The 13763-nt window shown below is 46.5% G+C and overlaps 1 protein-coding gene and 1 long non-coding RNA gene across 3 annotated transcripts in view; one reads left to right on the forward strand and one right to left on the reverse strand.

Annotated features, from left to right (window-relative positions):
- The window catches only part of LOC126984151 (scavenger receptor class B member 1-like), a 43960-nt gene that overhangs the window by 7283 nt on the left and 22914 nt on the right, over positions 1-13763 (reverse strand). The window lies entirely within an intron of this gene.
- LOC126984153 (uncharacterized) overlaps positions 1-13763 on the forward strand; it is a 46353-nt gene that overhangs the window by 4666 nt on the left and 27924 nt on the right. The gene's annotated exons all lie outside the window — the stretch shown is intronic.

Genomic DNA, 13763 nt, shown 5'->3' on the forward strand with positions numbered 1-13763 from the left:
AACACTTCTCCTCGTCCACCTCATGCAAGACACCTCTCCACCCGATAATCCTCTACCTCAAGACACCTCTCCACCCGATATTTCTCCACCTCAGAACACCTCTCCACCCGATATTTGACCTCTCTACTGACCTCTTGTTCTTATTGCTTTAGTTTGGAGCAGCGTCTAGAGGGCTTTATTTGTTGTTGTTTTCTTTATTGCCCTTGAGCTGCCTCCCTTACGTAAAAAACAACAGCCATACTAAGATAGAGGGAGAGTAGGGAACTTAGGCCTATAAACGTACTCGTAGTGAAAGACGTTTAAAATGTAATTGGGACTATTCGCATACGGTTTACGCATAGAAAAATGAGAGAGAGAGAGAGAGAGAGAGAGAGAGAGAGAGAGAGAGAGAGAGAGAGAGAGAGAGAGAGAGAGAGAGAGAGAGAGAGAGAGAGAGAGAGAGAGAGAGAGAGAGAGAGAGAGAGAGAGAGATGAATATAGGTCTAGAGGCTTACAAGAAACTGATATAAATTCCCACAAAACATGATAAGGAGCGATATGAGAGATATAACTTGAGCAGAAAGGAGGTTAGGGATAGAAAAGCAAATCATTAAAAGAAGCTTCACATTATCAGCGAAACAAACTTACAAAGCTTACAAATGCTACATGATTGACAGGGTAAGCATGGAAGAGAAGGAAGGGACGGCAGAAAACAAAAAGGAGAGAAGAGGAGGAGTAGAATAGATGATAAAGAGAGTTTAACATCATCAACGAAACAAGTTTGACCACCCTACTCTTACTAATGCTACATGATTGACAGGGTAAGCATGGAAGAGAAGGAAGGGACGGCAGAAAACAGACAGGAGAGAAGAGAAGGGGTAGAAAAGGAGATGATTAAGAGAGTTTAACATCATCAACGAAACAACTTTGACTACCCTACCCTTATTAATGCTAAAAGATTGACACGGTAAGCATGGAAAAGAGGGAGAGCAGAAAACATAAAGTAGGGATATTAGGGAAAGGAGGGATAGGAAAGATGATTTAAGAAGCCAAACTTTATCAGCAAAACACTTATCCTCACGCTAATCTCACAAATGCCACGTGATTGACAGGGTAAGCAAGGCAGACAGGAGATGGACAGACGAAAACAGAGCTGGTGACAAAACTTCCCGTCCCAAGCTGTACCCTGAGAGGCGCGCGGCGGGACAAAGGGGCGCAGGCAGCCATCTATCAGGCGTGACCTTTACCTGCCAGGTGCGTCAGCGGGCTAACCGACGTATCAGTGACGGCGGCCCTTGTGTTCGGCTCGTCACTCAAACCCATGCGTTACTCTTTTACTTGCGTCCCTCATTCCACCAACTGTCAGCGGGGCGTAATTAAACTTCCTGACTGTCGTGGCCATGAAGGGCGCCATGAAGTCGTCAGGCTGAGGTGTTTACGTCGAGATTGTGACACTGGAGTACCCAGAACGAGTATCGGCGTCCACATCCGCCAGGGAGAATGACGTCAGTGGGGTTGATCAGAAGCGTGTATTCACCGCCACCAAACCACCGCCGCCGCCCGCCCGCTGACCACCACAACGACCACTTCACGGCGCTGCTGACGTCACCGCGGACTCAGTCATTGCGTGCACTGTGCCTTACACTGTCCCGCTCGTTTGATATGCACGCAAGGTCCGCACGTGTTAACCTGAGCCCTTATGCCTGCTTGTGTGCCCCGCGCCGCCCATCACGCACCATACACTACCGTTCCTGCTAAAGGCCAATAAATTCCTCTTCCGGGTAACCACAAAAACCGTCCCCCGAACCTTTACCGCAGCCAGCCCCGAACCGTGTGCCTGGCGACGGTAAAATTAAGCCCTACCTCACCCTTCCCTGCTCCGTCCTGCCTCACCCTTCTCCTCTGTTCAGCCCTGCCTCACCCTTCCCTGTTCAGCCCTGCCTCACCCTTCCCTGTTCAGCCCTGCCTCACCCTTCCCTGTTCAGTCCTGCCTCACCCTCCTGCTCTGCTCATCCTCCTGCCCTGGCTCAGATATGCCTCACCCTTTTCTGCTCAGTCCTACCTCACCCTCCTCCTCTGGTCTGCCTTGCCTCACCCCCCTGCTTTAATCAGCCCACCTGCTCAGTCCTGCCTCACCCTCCTGCTCAGGCCTGCCTTATCCTCGTTCATTGCCCAGTCCAATCTCAGTCCTGCCTCCCTCGGCCTCATGCAGTTTATCAATCAGCAATGACTCGGGCAGGCAGCGTCCCACCCAGGCAATGATGCACAAGCAAAACACAAATGATTCTGTTCTCGGCCTTGTTGAGCCTGAGGTGATGCTTTGGAAGGTTTTGTCTGTCTGGGCCTTGCTTGCGTGACGACTGCGGTGGATAAAAATAGTTACATAAATTTATGCCCTTACATCACTCTACTTGTTGGAATCATCAGAACGTTATCGTGGTGCTCATATCCTGTTGGCGTTCGTTTCCTTTAAGAGCGTTCGACCCCTAAATTTGTGACGCACGAGCATATAACCTCATCCGGCGCGTACTCTCCGTCTGAACACGCCTCTGAAAAGGACACTTAACCAGCATCAGGACCGCTTTTCAAGACACAACAGCTGCAGCGCCGATTCTCCGCCCCAGGGAACGATGGGACGAGGGTGAGTGCCGGCGGGGGCCAGGTCGCTCCTACCAGCACGTTGCCTCCTGCTCGCCCGCTCGCCACCTGTCGCCGCCCGGCCCACACGGCGCTACCCGGCACGACATCGCAGGGGAGAGAGAGAAGGGGGAAGACAGGAGGCATAGCGAGGATAATACACTCTAATACCAGAAGTGGAACGCCCTGCAACAGACGGCAGACGGCGTTTGGAGTTGGAACATATATTTGACCTACCGAAAGTCAAATACAGAAATGATTCCATGTCGACGAGAGTTAACTTTGGGATTTGTAGCTCGCGAATTGGCTGACTGACGGACTCCTGTCTGTACAAAGCTGCTTCATGCTATAATACCTCCTCGACCCCTCGTGTGCGTGTGTGTGGGGTGGGGGGAGAGAGAGAGAGAGAGAGAGAGAGAGAGAGAGAGAGAGAGAGAGAGAGAGAGAGAGAGAGAGAGAGAGAGAGAGAGAGAGAGAGAGAGAGAGAGAGAGAGAGAGAGAGAGAGAGAGAGAGAGAGAGAGAGAGAGAGAGAGAGAAATGCAACACACACACACACACACACACACACACACACACACACACACACACAGAACCGGACAGGCTGCAGTGAACGTGAGTAAAATTTCCCAAGTGCATGAAATACAAGGGAGAGAGAGAGAGGGAGAGAGGGAAGGAGGGAGGGAGAGAGGGAAGGAGGGTGAGAGAGAGTGAGAGTGGAGCAAGGTATGGAGGAGGGGAGGTCACAGCCGTCACGCTCCAAAACGAGTCCCCGCAAACGCTTATTTCTATTAGTTATCTAAGGCTGAGGGTGGTGAGGGTGGCTCTTCTCCTCCTCCTCCTCCTCCTTCTTCCCTCTCATCCCTTTCCTTCATCTTCCTCTTCTCCTCGTCAGGCTGTGTTGTTACCTTCACGCCAATGTCCTCCTCCTCCTCCTCCTCTTCCTTTATCTTCCCTTTCCTTCTATATCATCTCCTCGTCAGGCTGTGTTGTACTACCTTCACGCCAACGTTCTCCTCCTCCTCCTCCTCCTCTTCCTTTATCTTCCCTTTCCTTCTATTATCATCTTCAAGGCAGGCTGTGTTGTTACCTTCACGCCAACGTCCTCGTCTTCCTCCTCCTATTTCTTCCCTTTCCTTCATTCCTTCACGCCCACGTTCGAGTCCCTTGTCCCAATTTTCATGCCTAGTTTGTCTAAAAGGTCACTTAGTCACCTTATTCACAGGCACAACGAAGGGGATCTCTCTATTCCACGGTTATCAAGGCATGTGTCTGTCTGCACTTGAGTTAATAAAGAGAACAGCCAGATGCCTTCTTCAGCCAGCTCGGTCCAGGGCGCGAGGCAAAAAGTAATATCCAAGCAGACAAGACTTATTGTAGTCGTTTGGGATGTGGCTTGCTTATTAGGCGGAAAATACGAGGCGGCGATCTGGACGTTTGTTTGTTGGTGTTCGCGGGGCTGTTAGAAGGCGTTGTTGTCTTGACCGAGGAGGAACGAAGCTCAAGGTCACGGTTGATGACCTCCGGGGCTCACGAGCACTCACACGCTATCACGCCGAGACGCTTTCGTTTATTATAACTCGAGTTTTTAAGCCGCATGAATATAAACGCTTGCCGGAGTGTGAGACAGACCCGGCACTGCCCCGCGACGCTCCAACGGCTTACTTAGGCAGGTTCTTCCCTTTGTGGCGTCTATACCTTCCTATCAATCTATCTATCCAGTGTTTAGCGGGATCTTTTTATTATTATTATTATTATTTTTCCCCTTGAGCTACTTCCTTTACTGTAACAAAATGTCTCTCTCTCTATCTATTCATCTATCTATCTATCTATATGTCTCTGTCTATCTATCTATCTATCTATCTATATGTCTATCTATGTATATAATATGTATGTAAGTATCTATCTATCTATCTATCTATACACACACAAGTTTAAATACAATCCACCATTCTAAACAAACTATAATTTTAGCATCAGCAACAGAGCTTTTGAAACATTATATTCAGATTTAACAGCAAAACAGATTATAATCACGTAACTAAAATTAAACTTAAGCTCAGCAAAAAATACATAGATAAGTAAATAAATGAATAGATGAATAAATAGTGCCATCTCTGTGAATAAACAAAAGCAACATGACGATCCCTCTTCGGCCACACCAGACAGATAATAATTAACATGCAAAAAAAAAAAGAGCATCGCCGCGCCGGTCAGCCAGCCGTTGACTCCGGGCGGGCAAGCACAGTGACTCCCGCCCGACCCTCAGCGTCAATCCTAATACTTAAGCCACGAAGATGAGGCTCCCGTCACTTTTCATTCCCTTGAGGACGTTATGGCCTTACACAACACGCCATGGCACCAACTCGCCCTAGAGTAAGACCCGCCACTCCTTCACTCCACTCGTTCACCAACTCCATTAAATCCAGAGCTACTACTTGCATCCACTCACATTCATCCACTCGCACACAAACTCCCCTAAACCCAGAGCCAATAATCGCACTTCACTCGTTCACCAACTCCCTAGAGGCGCTACTCGCATCCACTCCTTCACTCCACTCGTCCACCAACTCCCCTAAGCCAAGAGCCACTACTCGCATCCACTCCTTCGCTCCACTCGTTCACCAACTCCCTAGAGCCGTTACTCGCATCCACTCCCTCACTCCACTCGTATATATACTCGCATACCAGCTACTCTTAAAGCTAAACCCACTACTTGCATCCACTCACAGCTCGTTACTCGAACACCACTCCCATCCCCTCACTCGTATACTCACGCACTCGCTTCCCCAATACCTAGAGCCACCACTCGCACACCAACTCACCCTAAAGCTAGACCGACCACTCGCATCCACTCACTCACTGCTCTCGTATATACTCGCATACCAGCTACCCTTAAAGCTAAAGCCACCACTCGCACCCTTCACTCGCATACTCGCACACCAACTCCCCCTAATGAAGGACCCACTCGCACACACACTCGTACACTCCCACACTAGCTATACCCAATACCACTCGCATTCACTCACACTCGCTTACTCGCAATAGCTAGATATCACTCCCCTTCACTACCTTCCCCAATGCCAAGTCACAACTCGCAGCCACTCACCCTTTCCTACTCGCACGTAACTCCCTCCTGTAACTATTTCAACATCACCACTCGCATCCACTCGCCCAAACTCGTACAAAACTACAAACTATCTGGTCACCACTCTCACCAACACCGAACGTCACTCGCATCCACTCACCTCTCCTACTCGCACAAAACCTCAACCTATAGCCATCGTAAACACTCTCCTCAACTTACACTCCAGCTCCCCTATAGCTATAAAGAGACACTACTCCTGCCCACGTCCGCGTTCACTCCCTCCCTTGCCCTCCGTTCTTATATCCGCAAACCGCAGTAAAGGAGGCAGTAGGTGGGCGGGCGGGGTGCTGAGTGGCCGTAGCAAGAATCCCTCCCTTGTCTTCATGTGCCAGCGACGTTTATCAATACACGTGTTCCCCCCCTGATAAATAGCTTCCGATCCTAACTGCATGAGACTGACTGATGCTCTTTTTTTTTACTCTCGCTTCAAGGATGGTAATAGCTTCCGATCCTAACTGCATGAGACTGCCTGATGCTTTTTTTTTTTTACTCTCGCTTCAAGGATGTTATGACTCAAGAGGAAGGGAAAGATAAATAAAAAATAAACAACAGAATAAGTACAAGGTGAAACTCTTTACTTAGCATCCCCCAAGGCAAGGCAAAAGCACCTTGTGGAGAGACTGAATATAGAGGAAAAAAAAGAAGGAAATAAGCGAGGAATATAAGAGAAATAAGGTTCTTTTGGCAAGGTTCTTCCTACTAGGTTATGAAAAAAAACAAAAGCGCAGCGACAGGAAACATAAATCGAGACATGAAATTTAAAATGTGAATCGTGAGCCTCATCAGAGCTGGGAAAGTCTTGATGTCATACTTAAAGCCTACAATGTCATGGGAACGTCTCTCTCTCTCTCTCTCTCTCTCTCTCTCTCTCTCTCTCTCTCTCTCTCTCTCTCTCTCTCTGTCTCTGTCTCTGTCTCTGTCTCTGTCTCTGTGTCTGTGTCTGTGTCTGTGTGTCTCTCTCTCTCTCTCTCTCTCTCTCTCTCTCCCCGTTACCCGACCCCTGCCACAAGGTATTGGGCAACTCTCCCACTTGAATGAAGGTAAGAAAATACTTGTTATTAACTATTCCTATCGGTCTCTCTCTCTCTCTCTCTCTCTCTCTCTCTCTCACACACCCCTTGTCAGCCTCGATCAGCCTTCATCACTCCCTCTATAGTCGTTCCTGAGTCATGGGGGTTGTCCGCGCAGCGTTGCTAAATTATCGTATCCACCATCGTATTTACCGTTTTTAGACACTTTAACTACAACAAAAAGACACTAATGATTAAACCTTTCAACGGTAACTGTAAATAAATGTAGTTATGGGAGTGGAGGAGACAGTTTTTGGGGTCGGAAATCGGAAAACATAAGAGGCTAAGTACGACAATCTGGTAACCTAGTGTCCTCGCTCCCTACAGCCTCACCTTATCGTTCTCGGAAGACCACTAACACAAGGACACACACGGATAGGAGGTCACTATATAGTCAGTACAAGATGACATTCGATCAACACGTGGGAACTCCAGTACTGGTTATTTGCATCCTCCTCTCCTCATCTGTAAGGCATTCGTACTTCATTTTAAACGTTCAACTGTCTTAGCGTGAAGATGAACCGGTCACACATAGAGATATAAGGTCACTGCTAGATGATATTTGGTCTACACTTGGGAACTCCAGTACTGGTTATCTACATCCTCTAAGGCGTTCGTACTTAATTTTAAACGTTCAACTGTATTAGCGTGAAGATGAACCGGTCACACAAAGAGATATAAGGTCACTGCTAGATGATATTTGGTCTACACGTGGGAACTCCAGTACTGGTTATCTACATCCTCAGTACTGGTTATCTACATCCTCTAAGGCATTCGTACTTCATTTTAAACGTTAAACTGTATTAGCGTGAAGATGAACCGGTCACACAAAGAGATATAAGGTCACTGCTAGATGATATTTGGTCTACACGTGGGAACTCCAGTACTGGTTATCTACATCCTCTAAGGCATTCGTACTTCATTTTAAACGTTAAACTGTATTAGCGTGAAGATGAACCAGTCACACAGAGATATAAGGTCACTACAAGATGATATTTGGTCTGCACGTGGGAGCTTAGAGTTTCCTTATTAATTACTTCCTCCTTCTTTCGGCCACTCATCTGAACGCTTTTTATAGGAGCAGTGAGTAGCGGGCTTTTTTTTTTTTTCAATATTGTTTCCCCTTTTTTTGTCCTTGAGCTGTTTCCTCTGCTGTATAAATAAAATAAAAAAATAACAAACCGAGCTTCCATCTGACTTCCATTTCTTTGTAGGGCAAGATAGGTGGTTCAAGGACGAAATAAAATAACAAAACAACAATGGTGTCCGCTGGTTGCTGCTCCAAAAAAAGAAAGATAATGAATGAGAGGCAGAAGTGAGGTCAGTTTCGGAAGGAGAGGCGTCTTGAAACTCTCCATTGTACTAACGAACTACAAAGCTGTTTAGGCGTCTTGAAACTCTCCATTGTACTAACGAAATACAAAGCTTTTTAGGCGTCTTGAAACTCTCCATTGTACTAACGAAATACAAAGCTTTTTAGGAGTCTTGAAACTCTCCATTGTACTAACGAAATACAAAGCTTTTTAGGCGTCTTGAAACTCTCCATTGTACTAACGAAATACAAAGCTTTTTAGGCGTCTTGAAACTCTCCATTGTACTAACGAAATACAAAGCTTTTTAGGCGTCTTGAAACTCTCCATTGTACTAACGAAATACAAAGCTTTTTAGGGGTCTTGAAACTCTCCATTGTACTAACGAAATACAAAGCTGTTTAGGCGTCTTGAAACTCTCCATTGTACTAACGAAATACAAAGCTTTTTAGGGGTCTTGAAACTCTCCATTGTACTAACGAACTACAAAGCTGTTTAGGCGTCTTGAAACTCTCCATTGTACTAACGAACTACAAAGCTGTTTAGGCGTCTTGAAACTCTCCATTGTACTAACGAAATACAAAGCTTTTTAGGCGTCTTGAAACTCTCCATTGTACTAACGAACCACGAGGCCTTTTTTCCAGTATGTTCCGAGCTTCCTCTACCTCGTCCGTCACCGCTTCGCCTTCGTAGTGAAAGGTTGATTCATCGCACCCTTGACCTACCCGCGTTTCTCCCCATCATCCGACATTTCGCCTTGGACGCACCGACACCTACTTTTAGAGCGAGTAATGTTGTGTTTCGTTTCAAGTCGGTAAAATAAGTAGTTTGTGTCATTTCCCGAGCTATGAATGTATTTCCGTGAAGGACACTACCTCCAAATGTATACTTCCATTTGAATCGAAAGCAATTGATGGTTGATTGAAAATAATTCGTCTTATTTCCCGAATCATGAATGTTTAATGAAAATAATTCGTCTCATTTCCCGAATCATGAATGTTTAATGAAAATAATTCGTCTCATTTCCCGAATCATGAATGTTTAATGAAAATAATTCGTCTCATTTCCCAAATCATGAATGTTTAATGAAAATAATTCGTCTTATTTCCCGAATCATGAATGTTTAATAAAAATAATTCGTCTCATTTCCCGAATCATGAATGTTTAATGAAAATAATTCGTCTCATTTCCCGAATCATGAATGTTTAATGAAAATAATTCGTCATTTCCCCGAAAATCATGTTATTTAATTTCCCGAATCATGAATGTTTAATGAAAATAATTCGTCTCATTTCCCGAATCATGAATGTTTAATGAAAATAATTCGTCTCATTTCCCAAATCATGAATGTTTAATGAAAATAATTCGTCTCATTTCCCGAATCATGAATGTTTAATGAAAATAATTCGTCTCATTTCCCGAATCATGAATGTTTAATGAAAATAATTCGTCTCATTTCCCGAATCATGAATGTTTTCTCGCACGCACTAAAAGAAACTACCTCCAAATAACTGCTTCCATTTGAATCGAAAGCAAGTGATCGTAGATTGAAAATAATTCGTCTCATTTCCCGAATCATGTTTTTCCTCCATGCACGCACTAAAGGAAACTACCTCCAAATAAGTACGTTCATTAGAGTCGAAAGTGATCGTGGCTTGTAATTTTAGAGGGAATATGGACATTACCGAAGCCGCAACCATTTTTAGATCGATCTTCCCTCATCTCCTCGCAGCCCACGACCTCCAGGACGACAGATGCACACACCTGGCTCCCAGACACACCTGGGCTCCCGCACCTGGCCTGCCGCACCTGAAAACATAATGTAAACACCACAGATGCGTGTACTGCAAGCCTCCCACCTCCCTCCAACCCCTTGAAACCCCCAATAGAGAATACGCTGGAGGAGGTACAGGGCGCTCTGGGGTGTTTTCATATACATTAGGGAGACCAGGAAGTGTGGGTCGAGTGGCAGGCAAACACCCGGGAAGCTGGAATGGGTATGCAGGAGGGAGGACGACGCCGTGGGGATAATGAGCGTGGCGTGGAAGCGAGACACCTGCTGCGGAGGGAGGGGTGCGGGAGGAAGGGGCGGGGAGACGGGCGCGCAGAGGAGGAAGAGGGATGTGAAAAAGTCCTTTATACCGCGCTGCGAGGGATGACACTGACATCCGTCGCAAACGTGGCGTATCCGTGAAATGGAACAAGAGGACAAAGTGAAGATAAAACCCGCACAAAAAGACCTCAAGCTTCCTGACAGCCACCTTTCAGAGCCTAAAAACCACGGGAGTTAAACCTTCATGCGCAGCCCTCAACGAGACCTCCCGCATCCAAAGACTAGAGGTTCCGTAGCCTTGGACCTTGGCGCGGCACTCGGTATGGGCAGCACGCGGCTCAACCTTGAAGACCTGGCCGGTGGCAGTGAAAGTATGGTGGTGTAGAGGGTACACCGCGTCCCCTGTCCACATACCCTGCCGCCCTGCCCATCAAACCACACCCAAGTGCCCTCAACCCTTGCTATCCCCCATTTCCATTGCTCTGCCCATCAAACCACACCCAAGTATACCCCGAACTCTTGCTATCCCCCTTTCTTTTCCATCCTCCTCTCTTTTCCATCCCTGCCCTTCCTATCAAACCACACCCAAGTGCCCTCAACCCTAGCTATCCCCCCTTTCCATTGCCCTGTCCATCAAACCACACCCAAATATACCCCGAACCCTTTCTATCCCCCCTTCTTTTCTATCCTTCTCTCTAGTCCCTTGCTGCCCTTCCTATCAAACCACACCCAAGTGCCCTGAACCCTTGCTATCTCCCCTTAAATCCATCCTCTTTAGCCGTGGTGGTGTGGGGTGTTGCATCGTCCCCCTTCGCCAACATACCCTTCTGCTCCAGCCACCAACCCGCATCCCAGTGCCCCCAACCCTCCCTCCTTGCTGAGTAACATGTTCTCTTTTCCTTCCCTCACAATGCGGTCAAAAGTTCAGTCAGTTTAGCATCCAGTTTTGCCGTAAAGATTGCTATTTATTTCGTCTCAATTTTGCAAAGGGCGAAGGTGGGGCTGAAAGGGTGAAGGAGGTGACGGGCAGGTGAGTAATGAAGAAGGTGAGAGAGAGAGAGAGAGAGAGAGAGAGAGAGAGAGAGAGAGAGAGAGAGAGAGAGAGAGAGAGAGAGAGAGAGAGAGAGAGAGAGAGAGAGAGAGAGAGAGAGAGAGAGAGAGAGAGAGAGAGAGAGAGAGAGAGAGAGAGAGAGAGAGAGAGAGAGAGAGAGAGAGAGAGAGAGAGAGAGAGAGAGAGAGAGAGAGAGAGAGAGAGAAAAACACAGACACAGGTGGGGGTCATACATACATACATACATACATACATACATACACGCATATATAAACACAGACAGCCAAAGACACAGATAAACAAAAGACGGACAAAACAAAACACAAACAAAACAGACAAACAACAATAACGAGACACTGACAGGGAGAGATAATAGAGCGAAGAACTGAATGAACGAGTAAGAGTGTAAGAGTGATTGAAAGGAGGCAGAAAGAAGGAACAAGGAAGGAAGGAAGGATCAGGAGTCGCGTGGAGGCGTCAGGCGGGGCAAGAAGTGAGCGGCTTTGCCCTGCCCAGACTCCACCCAACAGCGGTATCCATTTTTTACGAGACTAGACTACACTGAACAAACGTCTGTGGAGGCAAGGCGGCCGCGGCGGGTTTGGATGACCGAGCAATGAGACTCAGAGACCGCAAAAAAAAGCGATACGAAACAGAGCACCAAAGAGAGACAGAGGAATACCCAAGCATTTTGATGACGCGTTTCCAACAATGAACGCGTGTCGTGACGGTAACGCGAGACCTGTATAAGGATAGGGTAAGGGATAGGAGGAGGAAGAGGAAGAGGAAGAAGAGGAGGAGGAGGAGGGTGATGGCGCCACGGGACACACTGGGCACCTAACAACACTATTCCAACACAAAGGAACAGAAAGGAAACAGCCGCAGGTGCAAAGCTTCAACCTCAAATTTCCTGTCGTTTATATCATCTTTTTCTTACTGATGTATTCCACAGACACCGGTTCTTAATTAAGTTTGAGTTGTGTGTTTTGCCGGGGAGGTGAGGCAAGGGAGGAGGAGGAGGAGGGAGAGGGGAAGAAGACATGAGGAGGGGAGGCACGGAAGAGGTGCTGATGATGACAAAGAGATGAGGGAGGAGACAGGAACTTCAGGTCAGAGGTCAACTTGTGCCAGCGGGTCACACTTCCTGACCTGGAGTACGAGCGGCGACCCAGACCTCCTTGCTTCTGCCTCTTCCGCGCCCCTTCGTGATGTTCCCGTTTCATCTCCACCGCAAAACACTTCCTCCTTCAAGGCTAAATCGGTTAAACATGATCGTTGCTAATACCTCAAACAGGATGATCGTATAGCGGACGTGCGGTGTATAGGTACGTGAGAACCTTACGAGATGAACGATACAGTTAAGATTTAAAATGCACTAACGGTGGATGCGAAACTCAGATTATCACAGAGAAGTTGAGAGAGTAAAAAGTCTGGTCGAACATCCCTCTTTAATACCTTTCGTCAATACCCTTCTATAGAGCTGGGCAGACAGCAACTTGCCATAGGGATCGACTTAAAAACTTAAATTTGCATATGGAAAGGTAGAAGATACGAGGAGACAATTGAAGTTTACGAATGAATGAAGGGTTTAAATAAGGGCGACGGCTTCTGGTGGTAAATGATCACAGTGAGACGCGTCGTAATGCATTTAAGTTAGATACATTCAGATTCAACAAAGATATTGGCAAGAATGGGTTTTCTAATAGTCGTGCATGAGTGGAAGAAGCTTGGCAGTACTGCGGTGAGCGCCAACACGATAGACACACTCAAGAAAAGGTTAAACATAGTCATGGCGGAGTAGAAATGGAGGTGTCAGGAATCCAGGAACTGTTTTTGCAGATTCATTATGTTTTTATGTTACGATTATTTTCGCTTGAAAAAGAAGTAATATGAACACTGATAAAGACGTGTCTGCCTCTGCTGCTCCGGTGCATTAATATAATAAGATGAAATTACCACGTGTTATCATTAAGAAAGTGAGGACTCATTGTAATATATGAATTTAACAAAGTAATTTACAAGGCTCCACCAATGACAATTATCATTTGAATAAAAAAACAGAGTAAAAGATCTTTTTCCACAGTTTCCTTGAGTTATTTATATTTTGATTGGAATACAATGAAATATCAGCAGCAGTGATTAAAAATACGGTTATCAGAATGATAACCTGCGATAAGAAATGCCTGAATTAAGAAACGTTCAATCAAAACAAATATCATTGGGACGGTTCGTGCGTCTGGCCGCGTGTCGTGACCAGACGGTGTAGTGAGGCTTACATCGTTATTAGACAGTCGATTATATGGGAGATCAGTGACTTCCTCTGTTCATGCTTCACTTGAATGACAATATTAACATGCCTCTTCAGTTATTACGTTCTTAACCATAACGTATGAGACTCGTACACGTACACTAACCAGGAATTTACGGTATAATGAAGGTGGGGAGCTAATGTCAATCCATCAGTCAATAAGGACATACGCCGGGGGGGGGGAGTCAATAAGGACATACGCCGGGGGG

This window comes from Eriocheir sinensis, chromosome 56 (genome assembly GCF_024679095.1).
Source record: "Eriocheir sinensis breed Jianghai 21 chromosome 56, ASM2467909v1, whole genome shotgun sequence".
NCBI lineage: Eukaryota > Metazoa > Arthropoda > Malacostraca > Decapoda > Varunidae > Eriocheir > Eriocheir sinensis.